At 49.0% G+C, this 21,008-nt stretch overlaps 1 long non-coding RNA gene across 4 annotated transcripts; it reads left to right on the top strand.

Annotated features, from left to right (window-relative positions):
• The first annotated feature begins 2,481 nt into the window (after window positions 1-2,481).
• LOC136007454 (uncharacterized) lies at window positions 2,482-11,907 on the top strand. 4 transcript variants are annotated; one of them, XR_010609719.1, is made up of 5 exons: window positions 2,482-2,562; window positions 8,915-8,991; window positions 9,111-9,200; window positions 9,682-9,863; window positions 11,035-11,907. It is a non-coding gene; the product is annotated as an uncharacterized LOC136007454 (long non-coding RNA). The 4 variants fall into 4 exon arrangements; XR_010609720.1 differs by lacking the exon at window positions 9,111-9,200; XR_010609717.1 differs by lacking the exon at window positions 9,111-9,200 and having other exon boundaries at window positions 9,201-9,863.
• Window positions 11,908-21,008: the final 9,101 nt, after the last annotated feature.

Raw genomic sequence — 21,008 nt, 5'->3', positions numbered from 1 at the left:
GACAATGTGCAAAATGGGTAAGTTTGTGACATTCTGGCTTTTCTCCTTACTTAGATGTCAACCCAAACCATAGCTATGCTCCTCCAAGACACTGTGTGTTGAGAAAAAGAGCAAGGAAAAGAGCAGGAACCACTGGCAGGGAGTCTGCAGCTGAGACATCTCAGTGTAATTCACCTATGTCAGTGTAACTGACCTGATTCTGGTGCCTAATTCCAAGCAATTCCCAGCTTCCTGGCTGTCTTACATCCAACAGAAGGAGTATAGACACTTTCATACCTGCCTTGAGGGATTTCTTAGACCATCATATCTCTCTAGCCGCAGTTTTAGTTTATCTCAGCAGATTGGGTGTAGTTTCGGATACCCACCAGATCAGTCGAGACAGAACTATAGCCCTGCCTGCAGCTAAGCAGCAGCTGCAGAGGTGAGCTTCCCAAGATCTCATCTCAATCTACAACACTTGCAATCATCTCAGGAGTGCAGATGAAGGCGAAGAAATGATTTAACTTCTCTGCCCTGAGGAACAAAGCCAGAAAGAGCAACTCCTGCCATGAGATGTCCCATGAGGGAGCAGAAGACTGTGCCCAGCATCCCTCAAAAGGTCATCAGAGGCTTTTCTCTTTAAGGGAAAAATCTGAATGAGACATTAGGCTCACTTAATGTACACCTCTGGCAGTGCTCAGCCTCTCAAGAGCCTGTGCTGGAGCAGTCTCTGTATGGAGATAGCCTGGGTGGGGCAGAGACTTTAACTGCACATCTATTACATCTATTGCTATTACGCTTTGTTGAGTGCATACAGGCTCTGCAATTTTAACTCAATCAAGCCTGAGAAAATGCTTTTATCAGTGCCAAAAGCCACATCTGCACCAGGGATATTTAGCAGGGTGCTCCCTGCTAAACTGTGAGGGCCTGTTCAAAGTCAAAGGCACACTGCAGTTTTCCAATGGGAGGAAGGAGGTTTCCAGAATCATTTACTACAAGGAGAACAAAATATTTCCCCCCATGGCCTTGTTCTCAGAACTCTTTTGGCTGAAGCATCCAGAGAACTTCAGCCTATGGCATACACCCTTCATTTCATGGTGCTTTGCTTCAGTTTTGACAGCACTGTAAGCAGATGAAAACAGGGCTTTAAAGTGAAACGTTTCAGGCAACCACAAGTTTAAACATTCCTACCTATTCTGCCTCTAATGGCAAAACCATCGTAAAGCTGTAATCAGATCTGCTCCTTGTAGGCTGGGCTCTTTTCCAGCACTTATCATGGAAACTCTGGGAGATGGCAGTCTGCTTTAACTGAGCCCCAGCCAGGGCAATAGAACTCTTTTCCCTGTTTGGGAATTCTGAGCTGCTCCAGCTGGTGGCATCTGCTACTTGTTGGCCAAGATTTCATGTTCTGCTACACTATCAGTTTTGATTGAAAGCAGTTTTCAGGGCTTGCCATCACGGAAATGGATTTCAAGGTAAGGAAGAAAGGTTTAAAGAAAAGATGACAAAGGTATGAAACACCTCTAGGGAAAGCCCTCTAGATGCTTCTCGTATCTCTTTCTATGGCTTCCCCATCTGGTGGCCACAAAAAGCCCATTGTCTCAATTGATCTCTTGAATACAGACACCATAGAACCTCAACAACACTTGAGATAACTGTTGGACACTTCAAGTGATGTGTCTCATTGACACCACCATAGCATCTCAAGCTTAAAGGGTCCTGAAACCAAACCAGTTCTAGGTGAGAAACAAAGATGTTCTATGCTTCAGAGATTACTGATGGTTTACCTATTGGTTGAGTTTCAATACTGTAAGATCATAAAAGAAAGTTGGCAGCTGTGATACTATACTCCAGAAAGAAGTTAATCCAATAAACAAGTATGGTTTGAAAAAACAAAGCTGGTACCGGGTCACAAACAAAACAGGATGGAAAATCATAAGGAAATTACTGCAACCTGTCACATTAATCTAAGGGAAGGCAGGCAGTAGCTGGCAGGAAAAAGAAGCAGCATGCAGGTAATTCCATGCCCTTAAATCATCACAAACCATATGATATATGGAAGGATCTGCAGCAGGGAAAAAGCTGATATAAATTATCTCTCTCCTTTCTGAAATACAGCTAAAACAACAGAAAACACAAATAAATTGGGGAGAACGGTGAGGGGGGGTGTTGGACATCCTGGCACTTAATTTAAGCTTTAGTTTGGTTAATTCATCCCAAAGATCCATGTCCAAGCCCCAGATGAAACTACTGAAGAAAATGGTTGATTCAATGGGCTTCAGGCTGGAGCAAACACTTCTGAGTGTGTACATTAGGGTAGGATGTAGTAGGAGACTGCTCTTACCCTATTACAGCTCCCAGATCTCTATGTCATCAGGTGTACAGCATTTACACCATTGCCTAATTTAGACTGTGAGCTAATCTGGCCCCAGTAATTATTACTGAGAGGATTAGATTTGTACCACCTGGGGTGTAATGAGGAAAGAGCTGATTTAATGCGGCTGAGATGCTCAATGCATTTATAGCTGGAGTCTACTTATGCTTAGGTAGCCTGCACTTTCTTGTAGTTCTCCTTTTCTCCAGGTGAGTTACAAATGGACTTAATTCTATTGCATTTTGTTATTTTTTTTTTAAGTACAGTTTATGTTTTCTGTGTTTAAAAGCTTCAGGTGGAAATCTCACTATGTGCTGGCCTATTGGTGCTATTGCATTTCACCTTTCTCTCTTCTTTACTTTTCCTCTTCTGGGAGAGGGTGTGAAGACGGTGGTTGTGGTTTTGCTAGTTTGGAGTGGGTCTTTTACACATTTAAACTCTTTAGCTGGAACAGTTTAGTTACTTGTGAGGGAGAAATGGAAGGGAAATATTTGCTCTGAATTCTGGAATCCTGTGTGGGGTGGGTTTCTTTGTTGTGTTTGTCTCTTTAAATCTGAGCACTGCTTCATCTTGAAATGTAGGTAGTAAGTCGTGTTGGTCTTTGTCTTACAAAAGTATTGTTTGCTATTTCCACTGAAAACCACCTTGCTTTAGCTAACTAAGAAGCCTTTTGAAGATACAGTCTGATAGTGCTGTGAAACAGGCTTGTTGCTATCTTGTGATGGATGCTCTCATCATTATAGGGAAGTGTTTTAATCTGGAGTAGCTTCCCCTGCTAAAGCTGCCCAGTGTTATTCTTTTATGGCTTCACTAACTCTTTGAACATCCCTTTGTGAAGTGTTCCATCCCCTTCTCGGCTTGAAAAGGAGACGACATCCACTAGTGCCAGCAACTCTGTTGGATGAAGGAATGGAAATGTGTGTAAGAACAAGTTCATAGTTGTTCACTGCTAAAGCAGAAGGCTCTGCAGAGCTGTGTCCTCCAGGGCTAGGGGCTATTTGATATCTCCACTGGTGACCTACATAAAGAAATACCTTACATATTAGGTGTACTTTACATATTAGGTGTGCAGGTGGCACTGGTCAGGGCTAGAGAGGAAAGCTCCTGCCAGCAGAATGGGAGTCCAAAGCAAACTCCCCAAACTGGCGAAGTAGCCTGGAAGAATAGGTTGTGAGCCCACGGGCACAAACAGAAATGCCCATGCTTAGGTGAGGTTAACCAGCCTGAAAAGGACGGAGGGCCAGCATGAGGGGAAGGAGCTGGGGTTTACAATGAGTCACATTGTGAATGTGAGTCAGCAATGTTGTGCTCTTGTACTATCCTGGGATGTACAAACAAACTAATACTCTCTAACACGTAAGCAGTTTTTCCACTTGGTAGTGGAGGTTATATTAGCTGACATTGTGTCTTGAGGGGTCAGTGCCCTTTCAAAAGGGGATGGAAAGAGAAGGGACAAGAAAAGCAATTTAGGTACTAAAACATGGTCTGTGATCAGCAAGGAGAAAAGAGTTAGTTTAGGCCAGGAAAGAGAAAGGCAGCCTGAATCTTGGCACTTCCTGTTGTTTGGGTGGTTGGCTCTGCAATCGTGCCAATATCCTTTTTTGCATCACTTTTGTTTCGTTCCTAATATTGGTGTTTCTCCACCTTAACCAAGTAACTCCGAGAAATACAGAGACTCTGTCCTATGACATCACATTAAAATTCCTATAGCTCATCAGGGTTGGAGCACAAACCTGCTGTAGGAATCATGGAAATACGCTGGATAAGGTCTCTGAGAGGTCACTTAGCATAGCCTGCGTTCTGGAGCAGGATGAGCTGTGTGTAAGAGGCCTCCCAGGTGTTTGGATAATCTATATTTGATCCGTGTAGTGACATTCATGTTAGTAGACTCTTTCTACATCCTTCAGCTGTTTTTGTTGGTTTTTCCCCTGCAGAATCAACAACCTTGGTCTTTAAAATCCCTTAAAAACCTTGGGTTTTTAGACTTCATCTTAGAAGGATTCTGTTGCTTACGTGCAGGTTACTAGCTGTATTAGTAATGCTGCCACCAACAGCCTCCATATGCTGTTCGAGAAAGGCACGAGTACCTCAAATCTTATGCAATATGCACCCTCATGTAGCACAAGATGCCTGTGAGGAGGCAACCAAACCTTATCTTAAAACAGCTGTTACCTGTGTGCACTGCTTATGTGTTGCACTAAATGGGGTCAGGATCTATGGGGAAGGAGAGCATGTGATGAAATGATGCAGGAGTGCATCAGATTGTCTAAGCACAAGCAGGCTGGCCTGCAGTTGCTCAAGCATAAAGCATCTTCTGGAGAGGGGTGGGAGAAAACTATGTGCCCTGCCAGTGCATCATAACCCTGTCTCCATACTCCCCAGCAATGCGATTTCCTCTTTCTCCCCTGCTCTCTCAGAGCAACTCTCAAATGTTTTGTCTAAGAGACAAAACCTGATGTTGAAATGCAGTTTTCCATGTTAATGATGTGCTCTACGTCAGCATGAAATCGTGCCTCCACGTCTGCCAGGAGCAGCACTTGAAGTGGGAGGGAGGAAGCCCCAATTGCACTTTTCTCAGAACATGACAGTTCTGATGGCTCTTCTCGTGAAGCCAAGCAGATGCTGACAGCGAGCTATAAATTGCCACTTCAGCTCTTAACCAAGAGTGTTTCCTTGGAACTGGAGAGACTTTTACTGCCTTCAGTTGTGCCAAGGGGTTTAATAGCACTTTCAGACACTTCTGCCAGAGATGGGTTAGATCCAGTCTTATCTGCGGACAGGTGACCTTTCTGTTTCATGTTCTACTCAATCCTGTGTATATAATGAAGGCATCACTCCCAGCCCTACTTTCCTCTTCCTCATTTCTCTTTTGCTCTCCTTATTACTAACATCTCTGCTTTCCCAGGCTCTATCCTCTATCTTTTTACTCACTAAGGGCTTGAGAACACTTGAGCTCAGGAGCCTTTTCCCTTAATGGCTTGAGTGTGGATGCAGATCCCTTGCCTAAAGATGACTCTGGAGCAGGACTGGTATCAGAGAACTGCTTCTTAGAACTGTGCAATGAAGCAAGTGTGCACAGATTGATGTGGTTTTCCCCCTTCCCGTGTAAAGAACCATGGCAATTCGGCTTAAACTATTTCAAAGCCTCTGTGTTAGATCTTGCTGGTTGCTAGCCCAGCTTTCCCCAGCACAGGGAATTCCCAGGCACTTCCCAGAGTTACACAATATGACTTTGCAAGGAACACTTCTCGCATCTCATGAAGCCAGGATGTTTCCACCTTGGGTTCTTAAATCTCCAAGTGAATTCAGTCTCTTGAAGTTGACCCTGTCTATAGAAAGTATCTAAATTCGTTCCCCACTGATCTTATTCCAGGTTGATTCATCTGAAACTGACCAGATGATCTTTATCCTTCCAAATGTGTTGGTTAACCTAATGAAGAACTTCACCTTCCCAGGTACAGTGGAAAGGAAATCTTGTATTTTCCCAAGGGGAAAAACCCAAACCCTAACACAGTTTCTTCTTAAGAATCCACTTACACTTTAATTGAAAAGCCAGAAGTATAACATACAAATGCATTTAATTATCTGTGTTCTTATAAGGTGATCTCTGACCAATCCTATCCCTGCTTATTTCCCACATCAGCTGACGTGTGCTAGTGAACTTGTGCGTTGCAGATTGATGCTGGTCTGGCTTTCTGGAGATCAAGGTGTGCCACAAAGTGGTTAGACAAGAAAGTGGAGAGTAACCTCGTACAGCAGAGGGGCTTGGGTGGTCAGAGCTTGCAGAGCATTAGCAAAGGATAAAAGGTTTCTAAATGTCAAGGTTAGTCTCCACTGTGACACAAAGCAGATGAATCCACCTCAGCTTGCAGAGGGAGATGATGTGTTTAGAGCAACAGTAATATATGATTAAGAGATGAGCTCTTAGGCAGAAGCTCTTCCTTGTGAGGGTGCTGAGGCGCTGGCACAGGGTGCCCAGAGAAGCTGTGGCTGCCCCATCCCTGGCAGTGCTCAAGGCCAGGTTGGACACAGGGGCTTGGAGCAAGCTGCTCCAGTGGAAGGGGTCCCTGCCTGCGGCAGGGGCTGGAGCTGGATGAGCTTTAAGGACCCTTCAACCCAAACCATTCTCTGACCCTATTAAAAGCTATGCTGAATATCAGACTGTTTGAATAACACTTCCATTACAGTGGTTTGCCTAAAATTCCTCTAGAGCCAAAAAGTAGTGAGGAGTCCTAGATTGATTCATGTGACCTGTTCGCAAACCTTTTCAGGCAGAGCTTCCAACCCTAACTATTCTGTGATTCTATGAGAGTTGTCCCCGTTGGAGAAGGTACATACAGAATCTCAGAATGGCTGGGATTGGAAAGGACCTTAAGTTCATCTGGTTCCAATCCCGCTGCCATATAGAATCACAGAATCATAGAATAGTTAGGGTTGGAAAGGACCTCAAGATCATCCAGTTCCAACCCCCTGCCATGGGCAGGGACACCTCACACTAAACCATCCCACACAAGGCTTCATCCAGCCTGGCCTTGAACACTGCCAGGGATGGAGCATTCACAACCTCCCTGGGCAACCGATTCCAGTGCCTCAGCACCGTCACAGGAAAGAACTTCTTCCTTAGGTCCAATCTAAACTTCCCCTGTTTTAAGTTTTAACCCATTACCCCTTGTCCTGTCACTACAGTCCCTGACGAAGAGTCCCTCCCCAGCATCCCTATAGGCCCCCTTCAGGTACTGGAAGGCTGCTATGAGGTCTTCACGCAGCCTTCTCTTCTCCAGGCTGAACAGCCCCAACTTCCTCAGCCTGTCTTCATACGGGAGGTGCTCCAGTCCCTGATCTTCCTCGTGGCCTCCTCTGGACTTGTTCCAGCAGTTCCATGGCACCCAAGGCTCTGTCCAACCTGGCCTTGAACACTGCCAGGGATGGAGCACTCACAACCTCCCTGGGCAACCCATTCCAGTGCCTCACCACCCTAACAGGAAAGAATTTCCTCCTTAGATCCTATCTAAACTTCCCCTGTTTCAGTTTGAACCCGTTACCCCTTGTCCTGTCACTACAGTCCCTAATGAAGAGTCCCTCCCTCCATTAATCTGAAAAGGAGTTTAGAAGGAATTCCGCAGTTGTGGACATCTACACTCCAATGTCCAACCTCCTCAAAGTATTCCCAATTGTAGTCTTTATTTGAAATCAGGCTGAAAAACCATTAGGTGATGAGATTATCTATTCCAAAGGTTAAAACTGCACCTTATATATTCCATTTAAAAAATACTGTATTTGGCTTTCAAATATTTATTTCTTTGCCTTGTGGGGAGGGGAGAAGAGGATGAAACATCAATTTACAGGCTTACATGAGACTTATGACCATGAATAAAGAAGATGGGGTACAGCAGTGAGGCAATTTACATAGTGAACATCTGAAGATGGAGTTGGGAGTTAAGCATCAGGTCAGGCTGATGGAAACATAAGAATTTCATAGAATCATAGAATAGTTAGGGTTGGAAAGGACCTCAAGATCATCTAGTTCCAGCCCCCCTGCCATGGGCAGGGACACCTCATTTCAATACCTTTTCTCTGGTTTTGTCGCTGTTTTGTGTGTCAACACCTGAAAAAACCCCAAAAGGGCTGAAGAACAGAAATAATTTAAAAGGAAATGAGCAACTTTTCTTAATGTATTTTCAAATATGTTTAAATTGCATCTGAACTTTCAGCCTCTGGGATTTAACTGAGCTGTCAAATCCCTGCATTTGTTAGAATGCTGCTGCATAATAAATGCAGTTATTTCCTTAAACAACAGTAATAACCCTTTACCATTGTTTTCATTAGGCAAAGGAGCTTTTTTTTCCTAAGTATTGGGAAGTCAAGGGGGAAAAAGAAAAAAGAATTGGTGAGGAGAAAAGACAAGGGAATTAAGAGTTACATTGTTCATGCAGATAGCCAGCACCTTGCTCTACACATGGCTATGGGCCAGTGTGATTATTTCAGCGTGGGAAGTGATTTTTCTCTGCTTGAGCCAATCCTTATTGTAACTGAAGTTTAATTGGGATCTCTTGTTACTGGTTTTACCAGTTCTACTGGTAAAATGGCCATAAAACCAAAACCAACCATCCTTAACAAGAATAGTAAAATTGGAAAAGATGAGTGGAATGCTGCCTTCTGGTCAGGGCTTTGTGCTTGTTCCCAAGAGCTGTGCACTTTGCCGTCCTACATCTCAGCAGATGCAGAAGGTCCTGCCTCTGTGGCAGCCATGCATGTCCTCACTGTATGGCTGAGCAGTGCCTTAGCACTGATTACGGCCTGTGGCCCCTGATGTTAGCTGCATTACATAGCATGATTTAGCACAATGTTATCTTATACTATACATTGAATAGTTTCCACCTAGAACTAAACAAAATCCACAAGCAAATTCAAACTGTTGGCAGTGATTCCCAAGCAAGTGAAGCTTACTGGGCTGCTCGGGCATCTTCAGCTGCTTGTGCTCTCTCTGGTTTTACAAATGAGTCTGCTGCAAATTTAGGTGTTTTGAATGTTAAGGGGCAAATCTGCCTTGCTTGTCTTTAGGTGCAGACCTTAGAATGGCACAGCACCCTCTGGAGATGTCTCTCTTCCTCTGTTGACTCACAAGGTTTGAATACAAGGTGAGTTTTCATTAGACAGCAAACCTGGCATGCGGTGGAGTTGGCTTTCATCTCCTACATTGCTCAGAGTGAGATCTCAAATGTCAAAGGGTTCATTCCTCTTCCTCCCTGTGACCTAGGTTCATGGATGGGCTGCAAGGTCACCTTGGAACAACCAAGATGGGAGCTGCCACACTGGCAAACCTCTTATTGACTTCCCTTCCCACCAGGTCTCTGCTGCTTCCACACAACTTGCATTTGGGAAGAGGGAAGAAAGGGCAGAAGCTGCTTGGAATTGGCCAGGAAACAACCTCAAAGGATGTCAGGGGAGCTGGAGAGTATCCCAGCCCCTTTCCTTGGGCTTCTAGCCCTGCAGCCTACAGAAGAGCTCCTGAGGAAGGAGAGGAGGGTCTTGATAAGAGGGTGATGGGGAAGCAAGAGGAACCTGGCTGGCTCCCACTCCCTGCTCCTTTCATGCACTCAGCTGTGTATGAGAGGAGAGTTTAGGGCAGTCCTGACACCTGGTTCAAGGGGCACAGAGTATCATCCGACAGGAGCGTGCAGCCCCCCTTTCCCTTAGTGGGTGGTTGGGTTTTTCAGGATCAGGGATGATTATTCTATTTATTTTGCCCCTGTAAAAAAAGGAAACGGGTTGGCTTCTGCCAAGTAATTTTACACCTAAGTATTTCCTTCTGTTTGTCTTAAAAACAGCTTAGTATGGATGTTACCTCCAGGTCGTGGGGTCACTGGGGATTGGCAGAGGCTTTTCTGGGTTTCTCAGAGCACGGCACACTCCTGGAAGCCTGTTCGTAATTGTCTGGTGGAGATGAGGGAATACGGAGCCAATCCAAGAAACGCAGCACCACGGAGTGGGGCTTTGTCCCTTTGGCAAGGTATGTAGCTAACCAAGGCTGCTTGGGTGCTGTGCTGCAGAGATGTGGGGTGAAGTGGTGCATGGATACACAAGAACAGATCATTTTTCACTTTTGGAACATAAGCTCCGGTGTATGGAATCACACATGAGGGGTAAGGAAACCATCCAGCCCCAACAATGCTGCCTTTCACCATGCTGCATGATAAAGCATCATTCCTTCCTGCCTGTCTATTTAAAGGGGGTTTTCTGCTGCTGAGAGGTGCTGGATGGATGGATAGTGAGAAGCATGTTTCATTTATTCAGAACACTGGCACCACACGGGTCCCCAAAACTGTTTTGGTAGAGATGTAGCCCATTCTGGGTCCTGCTCACCACTATCTGTGCTTTCGTATGCACAGTCAGGTTCAGGCAGCCATGTACTACCTCTGACGGCAATATGAGTATGATCAAGACCTCATTTAGCTGTATTAGGTGTATTTGGGGGTTGGAAATAGATGATCTTAAGGTCCTTTCCAACCCTAACTATTCTATGATTATCAAGCATCTCTGTAGTTCATGGGCTCATGAACAAGGGTGAAATTAGAATCATAGAATAGTTTGGGTCCACCCCCCCTGAAATGAGCAGGGACATCTTCAACTAGATTCCATGTGAAATTCCAGATGAAAAGAGACATGTAGGTTAGATCTGAGGACGAAACTTTGTACATCGGGGATGGTAAAGCACTGGCCCAGGTTGCCCAGAGAGGTGGTAGATGCACCATCCCTGGAGACATTCAAGGCCAGGCTGGATGTGGTTCTGAGCAACCCGATCTAGTCGAAGGTGTTCCTGCTCAAATTGCAGGGGGGCTGCACTCAATGAACTTTAAAAGTCCCTTCCAACCCAACCTATTCTATGATTCTACAAATACACAGGATGTGAGATGTGCTGGAAGAGAGTGTGCATCACTTGCTGCAGTGATTCACTTTGCACAACTCACCAAGAAGCCCTGTTTGCCACAAGCATGTTCATTGATCAGCCCTTGCAGGGCAAAGCACTTGCAGACATCCCCCATCAAGGTATCTTCCAGTTCATGGAAGGGCTGATCTCCACTGGGCTTGTCTTGGTCAAGGGTTTTCTGCAGACTTCTTATTTTCCCTGTGGGTTGAAACTGGATGTAAAATCTCAGTCTTCTCTGTTAAACCCTGGCCAGGTCCCTCAAACAGCCTGATGAAGCGGAGCAAGTACAAGATCCCCCACTCAAGCATAGTCCAGCTTGACAACCCAATGGTCTTCAAGCAGATCTCAAATGCAGAGGGTAACCCAGGAATTCAATATAGTGATGCAATGAGCTGCATGTGGCTGCATTTCAAGTAATGAACTGAGATGAACCCTCACTGAACATCATCTGAGTAAACCCCCAAAGGTCCCTCCCAAACCTTTGGCAGGCTAGATCTTCCTCCCCAAAGTGCTGCAAAGACCACTTGGGTCAGGTACGAGTGTGGCCTTTGTTTCCTGCCTATTTAATGTGAACACTTCAGCTCTTCTCACAATTACTTGCTTGTTTTGTGATAAAACACATGAAATAATCCCCACTGTGCAATCCAGAGAGAAAAAAAGGATCAGAAATAAATCCATGGAAAGGATAAGCAATGCTATGAAGGTGACAGATCCAAGAAGCCACTTTTCTATGGCCTAATCCAGCATTTCATCCAACAGAACTGTCTACATAGTGTGTATTTTGTTCTCTTTCCCCTATTTGATGCTGAAAGCTGGCAAGTTTTCAGGTTTTTTATCACATTCCTCCTCAAAGTGCCCAGTGGACCTGGAGGAGAGGCAGAAGATGTTATTTGCTACCTTGAAGGACAAAGAGATTAATGTAACAGATCACTGGCTCTGTCCATGTCTGTTATCAAGCTCTTAGGAACAGCTTCAGACAGCCAAATCCAAAGAAATACTGAAAACTCTCATAAGAAAGCTTTTGATTAGAGGCCCAGGCTCCAGGCGTGGTGTGGAGATGTCTGTCATTCAGCTCCTAGAAGCATCAGAATCTGTATTGCTGTGATTCTTTATCTATGTTGGGGCTGTTCAGGCTGGAGAGGAGAAGGCTGTGTGGAGACCTCATCTTCCAGTATCTGAAGGGGGCCTATAGGGATGCTGGGGAGGGACTCTTCATCAGGGACTGTAGTGACAGGACAAGGGGTAACGGGTTCAAACTGAACCAGGGGAAGTTCAGATTGGATCTAAGGAGGAAATTCTTTCCTGTTAGGGTGGTGAGGCACTGGAATGGGTTGCCCAGGGAGGTTGTGAGTGCTCCATCCCTGGTGGTGGTCAAGGCCAGGTTGGATGAAGCCTTGGGTGCCATGGTTTAATGTGAGGTGTCCCTGCCCATAGCAAGGGGTTGGAACTGGATGATCTTAAGGTCTTTTCCAACCCTAACTATTCTATGATTCTATGTTCTGCACTTTATTGCAAACCAAGAAGCCAACAGCAGTGCAGGGAAGTCCTGCACAGGAAAGTGACATTCACCCAGTTGAGGTACTGACATGCTGCTTCCTTCCATCAGTTTGCATTGCCTGCACAGCATAGAATCATAGATTGGTTTGGGTTGGAAAGGACCTCAAGATCATCCAGTTCCAACCCCCCTGCCATGGGCAGGGACACCTCACACTAAACCATCCCACCCAAGGCTTCATCCAACCTGGCTTTGAACACTGCCAGGGATGGAGCATTCACAACTTCCCTGGACAACCCATTCCAGTGCCTCAGCACCCTCACAGGAAAGAATTTCCTCCTTAGATCCAATCTAAACTTCCCCTGTTTAAGTTTGAACCTGTTACCCCTTGTCCTGTCACTACAGTCCCTGACGAAGAGTCCCTCCCTAGCATCCCTATAGGCCCCCTTCAGGTACTGGAAGGCTGCTCTGAGGTCTCCATGCAGCCTTCTCCTCTCCAGGCTGAACAGCCCCAACTTCCTCAGCCTGTCTTCATACGGGAGGTGCTCCAGCCCCTGATCATCCTCATGGCCTCCTCTGGACTTGTTCCAGCAGGTCACAGAATCACAGAATCCCAAGGGTTGGAAGGGACCTCAAAAGATCATCTAGTCCAACCCCCCTGCAAGAGCAGGGTAACCTACAGTACATCACACAGGAACTTGTCCAGGCGGGCCTTGAATATCTCCAGTGTAGGAGACTCCACAACCCCCCTGGGCAACCTGTTCCAGTGCTCTGTCACTCTTACAGTAAAGAAGTTCTTCCTGATGTTAACGTGGAACTTCCTATGTTCCAGTTTACACCCATTGCCCCTTGTCCTATCACTGGATATCACTGAAAAAAAGTTCCATGTCCTTTTTATGTTGAGGACACCAGAACTGCACACAGTGCTCCAGGTGAGGTCTCACAAGAGCAGAGTAGAGGGGCAGGATCACCTCCTTTGACCTGCTGGTCACATTCATTAAGACTGCTCTTTTTAGCATCAGACAGAGCTGTGCCAGGGTTGTATGATGGGGAGGGTTTTGGCCCTGAAAGCAGCCATGGGGCATTGTGGCCCATGATAACCCATTCCACCTCCTCATGCCCAAACTCCTGCCTGGTCACAGTAGAGCAATCTGATGCAGGAGATACACTGCCTGAGTGGGGACTTCTCCAGTAAGAATCCTCTCTGGCAGTGATCACTGCTCCTTTCATAGCATCTGGCAAGTGTGACCTGTGTTCAGGTACATCCACTCTTTTTCTTGGGCACACCATGATGACACCCATGTTGAAGATACAAAGAGAAGCCCCAAAAGCCCTTTAATTTCCCATGGTGGGTGGACACTCAGTTACTTTCAATAAGATTAAGAGAAAGGCCATAAGGAAATTTGTAGCAGGGAATGTGACAAAAAGCCCATGTTCTCAGAATCAAAACATGGATGTTGGAACTGAACGATCTTTAAGTCCCCTTCCAATCCAAATCAGTCTGTGATTCTGTGTCTGTACAAATCCCCTTTTGTCCTCTGGATGGTGAACTGGGAACTGTCACCCTGCAGTGCCAGCCTTGCAATGTGGGTAACTAGGTGCAAAGCTATGATCGTAGAATGGAAGGGACCTTAAAGCTCCTCCAGTTCCAACCCCTGCCATGGGCAGGGACACCTTCCACTAGAGCAGGTTGCTCTGAGTACCTGTGTCCAACCTGGCCTTGAACACTGCCAGGGATGGGGCAGCCACAGGTTCTCTGGGCAAGCTGTTCCCATTCCTCAGGTTGCCCAGAGCAGTTGTGGCTGCCCCATCCCTGGCTATGCAGGAAATCTATAGCAGGGAATATGATTAAAAGCCCGTGTTCTCACTTCCCAACCTTGTTCTTGAGTTACATTTATGCACCCCTTTGAACACTCACTCCAGAAAGGATGAATCACCCCCTGGAGAGCTCAGCCTCCCTCCGACAGTGTGGAAGAGATTTAACCAAAGCAGCCAGAATCTGCTCCCTGTAAATCTGGAAATAAACCCAAAACCCCTGGCTCAGAAAGCAAATTCTTCAGCAGTGCCTGTTGCATCACTGTAGCAAAGGCAGGAAAACAAATGGCCTGATGCCTATAAACAAGGGCTATTGTTAAATGTACTTGAGGATTTTTGTGGAGACAGCATCAAGTTTCAGGCTTCCTGCTACTAAGTAAATGCTCCCCGGTAAGGAGAGGCTGCTGCTGCCCCTGAGCTTGCAGAAAGAATTGTTACTATGCTAAAAATCTAACAATTCTCTTCCTTTCCTGCTGTATCTGAGCTTCAACTCACCCTGAACCAGGTCTGGGTTAGAGAAGAAGCCCGAGGGAAACGCAGATGCAGGCTCTGCTGCATGAAGAATCCCCTATTCCAAGCTGAAAGATGAGTGCATTTATTCGCCATTTACATTAACATAAACACATAAAAATTTCTATATTTATATATGTAAAATGCATATTAATGTAATATATATAAGAATATGTAAGTTTGTATATTTATATATAGCTATATAGACTCCGGTTCACCTGCACAGCTCTAATCCAGTGTGTGTGAGTGATGTGCGAATAGAGAGAGCTAAAAGGGGCTGTGAATCCCAGCTGGATGGGACTGGGTGCTGGTCAAGGTGTCGGGGACCAGCACAGTCTTTGGGCTCAGTGCTGCTGATCTGCTGCTGCATCTGCCTGCACCGGAGTGGCTTTTTGGGTGCATTGGCATGGTCACTAAAGACCTGCTGGCCCAGACATGGTCCATGGCCTGTCCCTATGGCACTGACTTGCTCTGGTATCTTTTCACCTGCTTCCAAAGACGCTTTAGGTAAACCTTGGTATGGCTTAGGCAAAATAACTGATCATAGAACTGGCGCTTTGGGGTGGAAGGGACCTTAAAGCTCCTCCAGCTCCAACCCCTGCCCCGGGCAGGGACCCCTTCCACTGGAGCAGCTTGCTCCAAGCCCCTGTGTCCAACCTGGCCTTGAGCACTGCCAGGGATGGGGCAGCCACAGCTTCTCCGGGCACCCTGTGCCAGCGCCTCAGCACCCTCACAGGCAAGAGCTTCTGCCTAAGAGCTCATCTCAGTCTCCCCTCGGGCAGGTTCAAGCCATTCCCCTTGGCCTGGCCCTACAGGCCCTTGTCCCAAGCCCCTCTCCAGGTTCCCTGCAGCCCCTTTAGGCACTGGAGCTGCTCTGAGGTCTCCCCTTCAGGAGCCTTCTCTTGTCCAGGCTGCCCCAGCCCAGCTCTCTCAGCCTGGCTCCAGAGCAGAGCTGCTCCAGCCCCCGCAGCATCCCCATGGCCTCCTCCGGCCTCGCTCCAGCAGCCCCATGTCCCCACGCTGTGAGCACCCGAGCTCTACTCAGCACCCCATGCGGGGTCTCCCCCAGCCCTTCCCGCTGCCCAGCTTCCCCACCGAGCCCCACCGAACCGGCTCTCCCGCCCTGCCGCAGGGCCGGCGGGCAATGTGGGGCGAGCTCCCGCCCCAGCGCCCGCTCCTGCTAAGGGGCACACGGCGGTGTGCGTGCCCCCCGCGGCACGAGCACACGGGCCCTGCCGCAGCCCCTCACACAGGCACAGCGAGGGCCAGGCAGAACCGGACCCGCTCCGAGCGGGCCCGCGGCAGCGACCGGCCCGCGGCCGGGGCTCCACAACCACGGCCCCCCCTCCGCTCTCCGCCGCTGCATTTGGCCCCGCCCCGGGGCGGGGCGACGGGCGGGCGGGCTCGGAAACCCCGCGCTTTTCGTGCGGAGCCCGCGCTGCGGGCGCCATTGCAGGCGCGGCCGTGAGGCAGCGCGGGCGGGGCGGGCGTTCTGCGGCTCCTCGCCCCGCGGCCGGGGCTGCCCCGTGCCGTGGGAGCTCGGGGATGTGGCTGCTGTGGAGCCGGGCTGGGAGAGCCGGGCTGGGGCGGCTGGAGAGGAGAAGGCTCCTGAAGGGGAGACCTGAGAGCAGCTCCAGTGCCTGAAGGGGCTGCAGGGAACCTGGAGAGGGGCTTGGGACAAGGGCCTGTAGGGCCAGGCCAAGGGGAATGGCTTGGACCTGCCCGAGGGGAGACTGAGCTGAGCTCTGAGGCAGAAGCTCTTCCCTGTGAGGGTGCTGAGGCGCTGGCACAGGGTGCCCAGAGAAGCTGTGGCTGCCCCATCCCTGGCAGTGCTCAAGGCCAGGTTGGACACAGGGGCTTGGAGCAAGCTGCTCCAGTGGAAGGGGTCCCTGCCCGTGGCAGGGGTTGGAGCTGGAGGGGCTTAAGATCCTTTTGAACTCAAACCTTTCCATGGTTCTAAGATTCTCAGAGTTCTGAGAATAAAACCGATGTGGCCAGAAGCAGAGATGCCATTTATTCACATTGATACCGTTCATGTTAATGTGGTTTAAGCCATGGCAGAGCCACATTTGAACCAGCAAAAGAAGCTCACAGCCTAAATGCACTGAGGAGGCAGGAAAGCTTCATGGGACGGCGTTTGCTGGGGTTCACAGAGTCACAGGATAAGCCATTGGGGCTGCAGCACACCCTGACCCCACAGGGCACTGCTGGGGAGGGAGGAACCAGGGCTGCTTCCCTCCCCGTGGAGCAGAAGTGCCTGGGATGGAGAGTGGTGGCTGCTCTAACAGCTCCTGCAGAACTCAGAAGCAGGCTCGCCAGATCCACAGTGGGGGCATTGAGGAGGGGCAATGGGACAAGAAATGCAGCTCTTTGAGGGAAAAGCACTTGGGAAGCACAGCGAGCTGCAGTCTGGGGAGCCCAGGTCAGAGCCCTTGGCCAGCACCACCTGCAGTGCTGCATTAGATAAGAGTGCTCCTGTTAGCGTGCAACACAGATCCCGTTTTCCCCTGTCTATTCCTTGAACCCCTTCCCTGGAAACCCAGCCTAACTTAACTGGGAGAAGCTTAACACAAGCATCTGAGAGCTTAAAGCAAGACAAAAGCAGTTCCTATAAAATCTGTCAGGACTGATGGAAACCACATTGGCTGCTTCAGCTTGAGAGGCCTTCATCTCTGAGGGGCAGTGGGGCTGAGGGCTGTGAGATCCTGAGCCTGGTTATCTGCCTTCGCAGCCTGCGTCTGGGTTTAACCTCGACCCTGCCTGTCGAAGCAGCCGCTGGATGTGTGGAGCCCGTCTCTGGGTCAGGGGGAGGGGAGGTTTGCGTTCTGGTTGTCTTGAAAGGAGCCATCAATCATCCCCGCAAGAAAACACCCCCTGAATCTAACCGGCATCCACAGCCGCTGCTCGAGCCCTCATCCGTTATTCCCACTGCGCCCAGACAGAGATTCCCTTGTATTAAAATAGCAAGAAAAGGAAGCGAAAGGAAAGCCCTCCCAAGCCCTGAAGTTCTCCGGGTGCGCTCAGAAGACACGTTCAGGCGTGTGTAAGACACCCGTGGCCAGTGGCCAGCTCAGGGTGGCCCATGGGCTGCTCCCCCATGGGGACTCACATTACAGTAACCACCCTGTTCCTTCCAGACGGGACCATGCGTGCTCGATGCCTATCAGTCATCCCACCGCAGGAGCACGGTCCCGTCCGTGCATCACCCACACTGTGCTACTCCTGCCTCCCCCAATCCCTGCCTATCCCTCCCTATCCCTCCCTCTGCCCTGGCCACCCCTCACAATGTCCAGCTCCAAACCTCTCCTCCGAGTGCTGAGCTCATCCCTCTTTCGTTACATGGGTTTTCCTTTTTGTTTTGGGTTTCTTTTTTGTTTCTTCCTTATCCGCCCCCCCCCCCCCCCCCCCCCCCCCCCCGTTTTCACTCCTAGGCTGCCGACACATAGATTTATAGCCAAATGTCAGAGCTCTCCGAGTCTTGGACTCGTTCTGCTTAACTCTGCGAAACTTCTGGAAAAAGAATTCATGGGCTGGAAGGGCTTAAATGCGTCTGGGGCAGATTCAGCTCCTTGCTGTTAGCACCCTTCAGAAGAGCTGAACGCAGGCCAGGTTTTGTTTGTTTTTCCTTCCAGTCGCCTCCCGCCACCACCTCTTTTGTCCTCCAGTGGGGGAAAAAAAGCCAAGTCTGGTGGAACCTCCATCTCCTTCCTCCATTTCTTCCCCTTTCAGCATCTTACCGTGATTCCTGCTAACTCCAGCGCCTCCCACCCCCGACACCTCCTCAGCATCCCCATAAAACAGGCTCGGTGGCTGCTGGAATTTCCTTCCCCCCTGACGATGGCCATGGCAGTTAGCAGGTCCTAATTCACACGCTCATGCTTAGAGACTTGGCTACTGCTGCTCTGTTCTCACCAGTCTCAGGGTGGAAATTCCTGGAGAAGCTGAAGACCTCGCTGCTGCCAGGGGCAGGGTAATGATCCAGAACTAAAGTCACCACGTTCATGGCTAGTTAAACAGCTTCATTTCCAGCACCACACACTCCCTGCTTCACTCTCAGAGGTATCCAGTTTTAGGCTGGAAGCCCCTGTAGAGGTCGAAGCTCTATTGTTCATTAAGTTCTCATTTCAGTCTAACTCTGAAACCAGGGTAGAGTTGGGGCACCAAGACGCAGCAACAGCACAACCTGACCTTTGAAGGTGTGGGTCCTACAGCTGTGCCTTGGACCTTGTCCTTCATATCCTGACAAAGCAAGATCATGATGTTCCTGCTGCTCTTAGGAGCCATAGCATGGATCTGTGTTCAGGGCAGGGAATTCTCCAGGGACAGACCTTGAGAGGAGGACACCAGGTCCTGTATCCCTGTGGAAAGTCATGTAGTCACTTGTCATTATGGAATGTGGGTGGGGGGAGAGGAGGGGTGGCCATGGGAGATGATGAGGGGTGAAGAGGAGTGGCCGTGAGGGATGGGGGGAGAGGAGGGGTGGCCATGGGAGATCATGAGGGGAGATGAGGGGTGGCTGTGAGGGATGGGGGGAGAGGAGGGGTGGCCATGGGAGATCATGAGGGGAGATGAGGGGTGGCTGTGAGGGATGGGGGGAGAGGAGGGGTGGCCATGGGAGATCATGAGGGGAGAAGGGGTGGCCATGAGGGGTGGGAGGAGAGGAGAGGCAGCCATAAGGGGTGGGGGGAGGAGTTGCCATGAGGGATGGGGTGTTGTGGTTTGAACTCTGTCAGCCACGCAGTCTCGCTCGCTCACTTCCCCCCTTTCTTCACTCCCACCTGCTCCTGGAGGGATGGGGAGGAGAATGTAAAGAATGTAACCCTCATGGGCTGAGGTAAGAGCAGCCCAGTAACTAAGGTGTAACACAAATCACTGCTGCTGCCACCAATAGTAATAATGAGAAGGGAAATAACAAGGAAGAGAATACAACCACTCACCACCCGCCGACAGATACCCAGCCTGACCCGAGCAGTGATCTAACCTTTCCAGGTAACTGCCCCCAGTTTATATATCGGGCATGACGTGCTGTGGTATGGATACCTCTTTGGTCAGTTTGGGTCAGGTGTCCTGTCTCCGCTTCCTCCCGGCTTCCCCTCCTCCCTGGCAGAGCATGAGGCTCACAAAGTCCTTGGTCAGGCTAAACATTACTGAGCAACAACCGAAACCATCGGTGTTATCAGCGCTGTTCCCAGGCTGAAAGTCAAAACCACGGCACTGCACCAGCTACTGAGGAGGAGAAAACTGACTGCTGCTGCAGAACCCAGGACATGGGGGTAGAAGAGGGGTGGACATAAGGGATGGGGAAAGAGGATGAGTGGCCATAAGGGATGGGGGGAGAGGAGGGGTGGCCGTAAGGGGTGGGGGGAGAGGAGGGGTGTTTATGAGGGGAGATCTTGAGGGGAGGTCAGTTTGCCCTCAGTGCCATGGGTTAGTGGTGGGCTTGGCAGTGCTGGGGGATGGTTGGACTCAATGGTCTTAAAAAGTCTTTTCCAGCGTGGTTGATTCCGTGATTCATAACTGCAGACTGCGCTGACTGGGTCTCACGACTGCACGGCCACAAATGCTCGTTGTGCATTTAGATACCTGCATTATGCACACCTATCCCTATGTTAAGGTGTATACCTATGTTAAGGTGTGGATAATGCTGAATCCTATTCTTTAAGGGAGGAAAAATCCCAGCAGTTGCCCTCAAGAGTGGGCACTGTAAAATTCATTATTTTAGCCCCAGGGAGGCACCAGACCTACGCTCATCTTTCAGTGACATTGCATTTTGGTTGTATTTTCTTCATCACACTCGTTAATGTCCTAACCCCTTTATTCTAGCCAGTGGTGTTAACATCTCTCCTGCAAGTCTGTGAACTTTACTGTTGCTCCAAGCTCTTGGAGCAACAGTTTGTGTTGAACTGGTTTGTGTGATTTTAACTCATAACAGACTTGGAGGCAATGGTGGGATATGGGGAGAAACCAAAGGAATGAGGACATGAGGGACTGGATGGCATCTGAATGGGCGTTAATGCTGAATTGAGCCCAAACTGAACTTCTAACTCTGCTACTCTGAATCACTTCACTCTGCAGAGTCCAAGGGGAAGCCAGCCCTTCAGGACAAGGGGCTGGATGGGACAGGCTGAAAGAGCCTGTGATGAGCCACAACCAAGACTGGAAAACCCAGTTGAAGGGGCCAGCATAACGCATGTTTGTCTAAGCAGCCCGACAGCCTTGCTATTGCTGCAAGTCTGTACCAAAGAGCTTTAGAGGGTACTCAACACAGGGTGCTGAGGAGGAATCCCTCTGGAAGTGAGCAGCATGTGCCAAAGGTTTGAGATGTTTGTGAGAAGTTTCCCTAAGAGCTACAGGGACACTGGTCAGGAAAGACCTTGGAAAAGGAATTTGAAAGGTGGTCTGAGTGG

The sequence above is a fragment of the Lathamus discolor genome, chromosome 1 (assembly GCF_037157495.1).
Source record: "Lathamus discolor isolate bLatDis1 chromosome 1, bLatDis1.hap1, whole genome shotgun sequence".
In the NCBI taxonomy this organism is placed as follows: domain Eukaryota; kingdom Metazoa; phylum Chordata; class Aves; order Psittaciformes; family Psittacidae; genus Lathamus; species Lathamus discolor.
The sequence above is the reverse complement of the archived record's forward strand: the minus strand, read 5'-3'. Positions and strand labels throughout refer to the sequence as shown.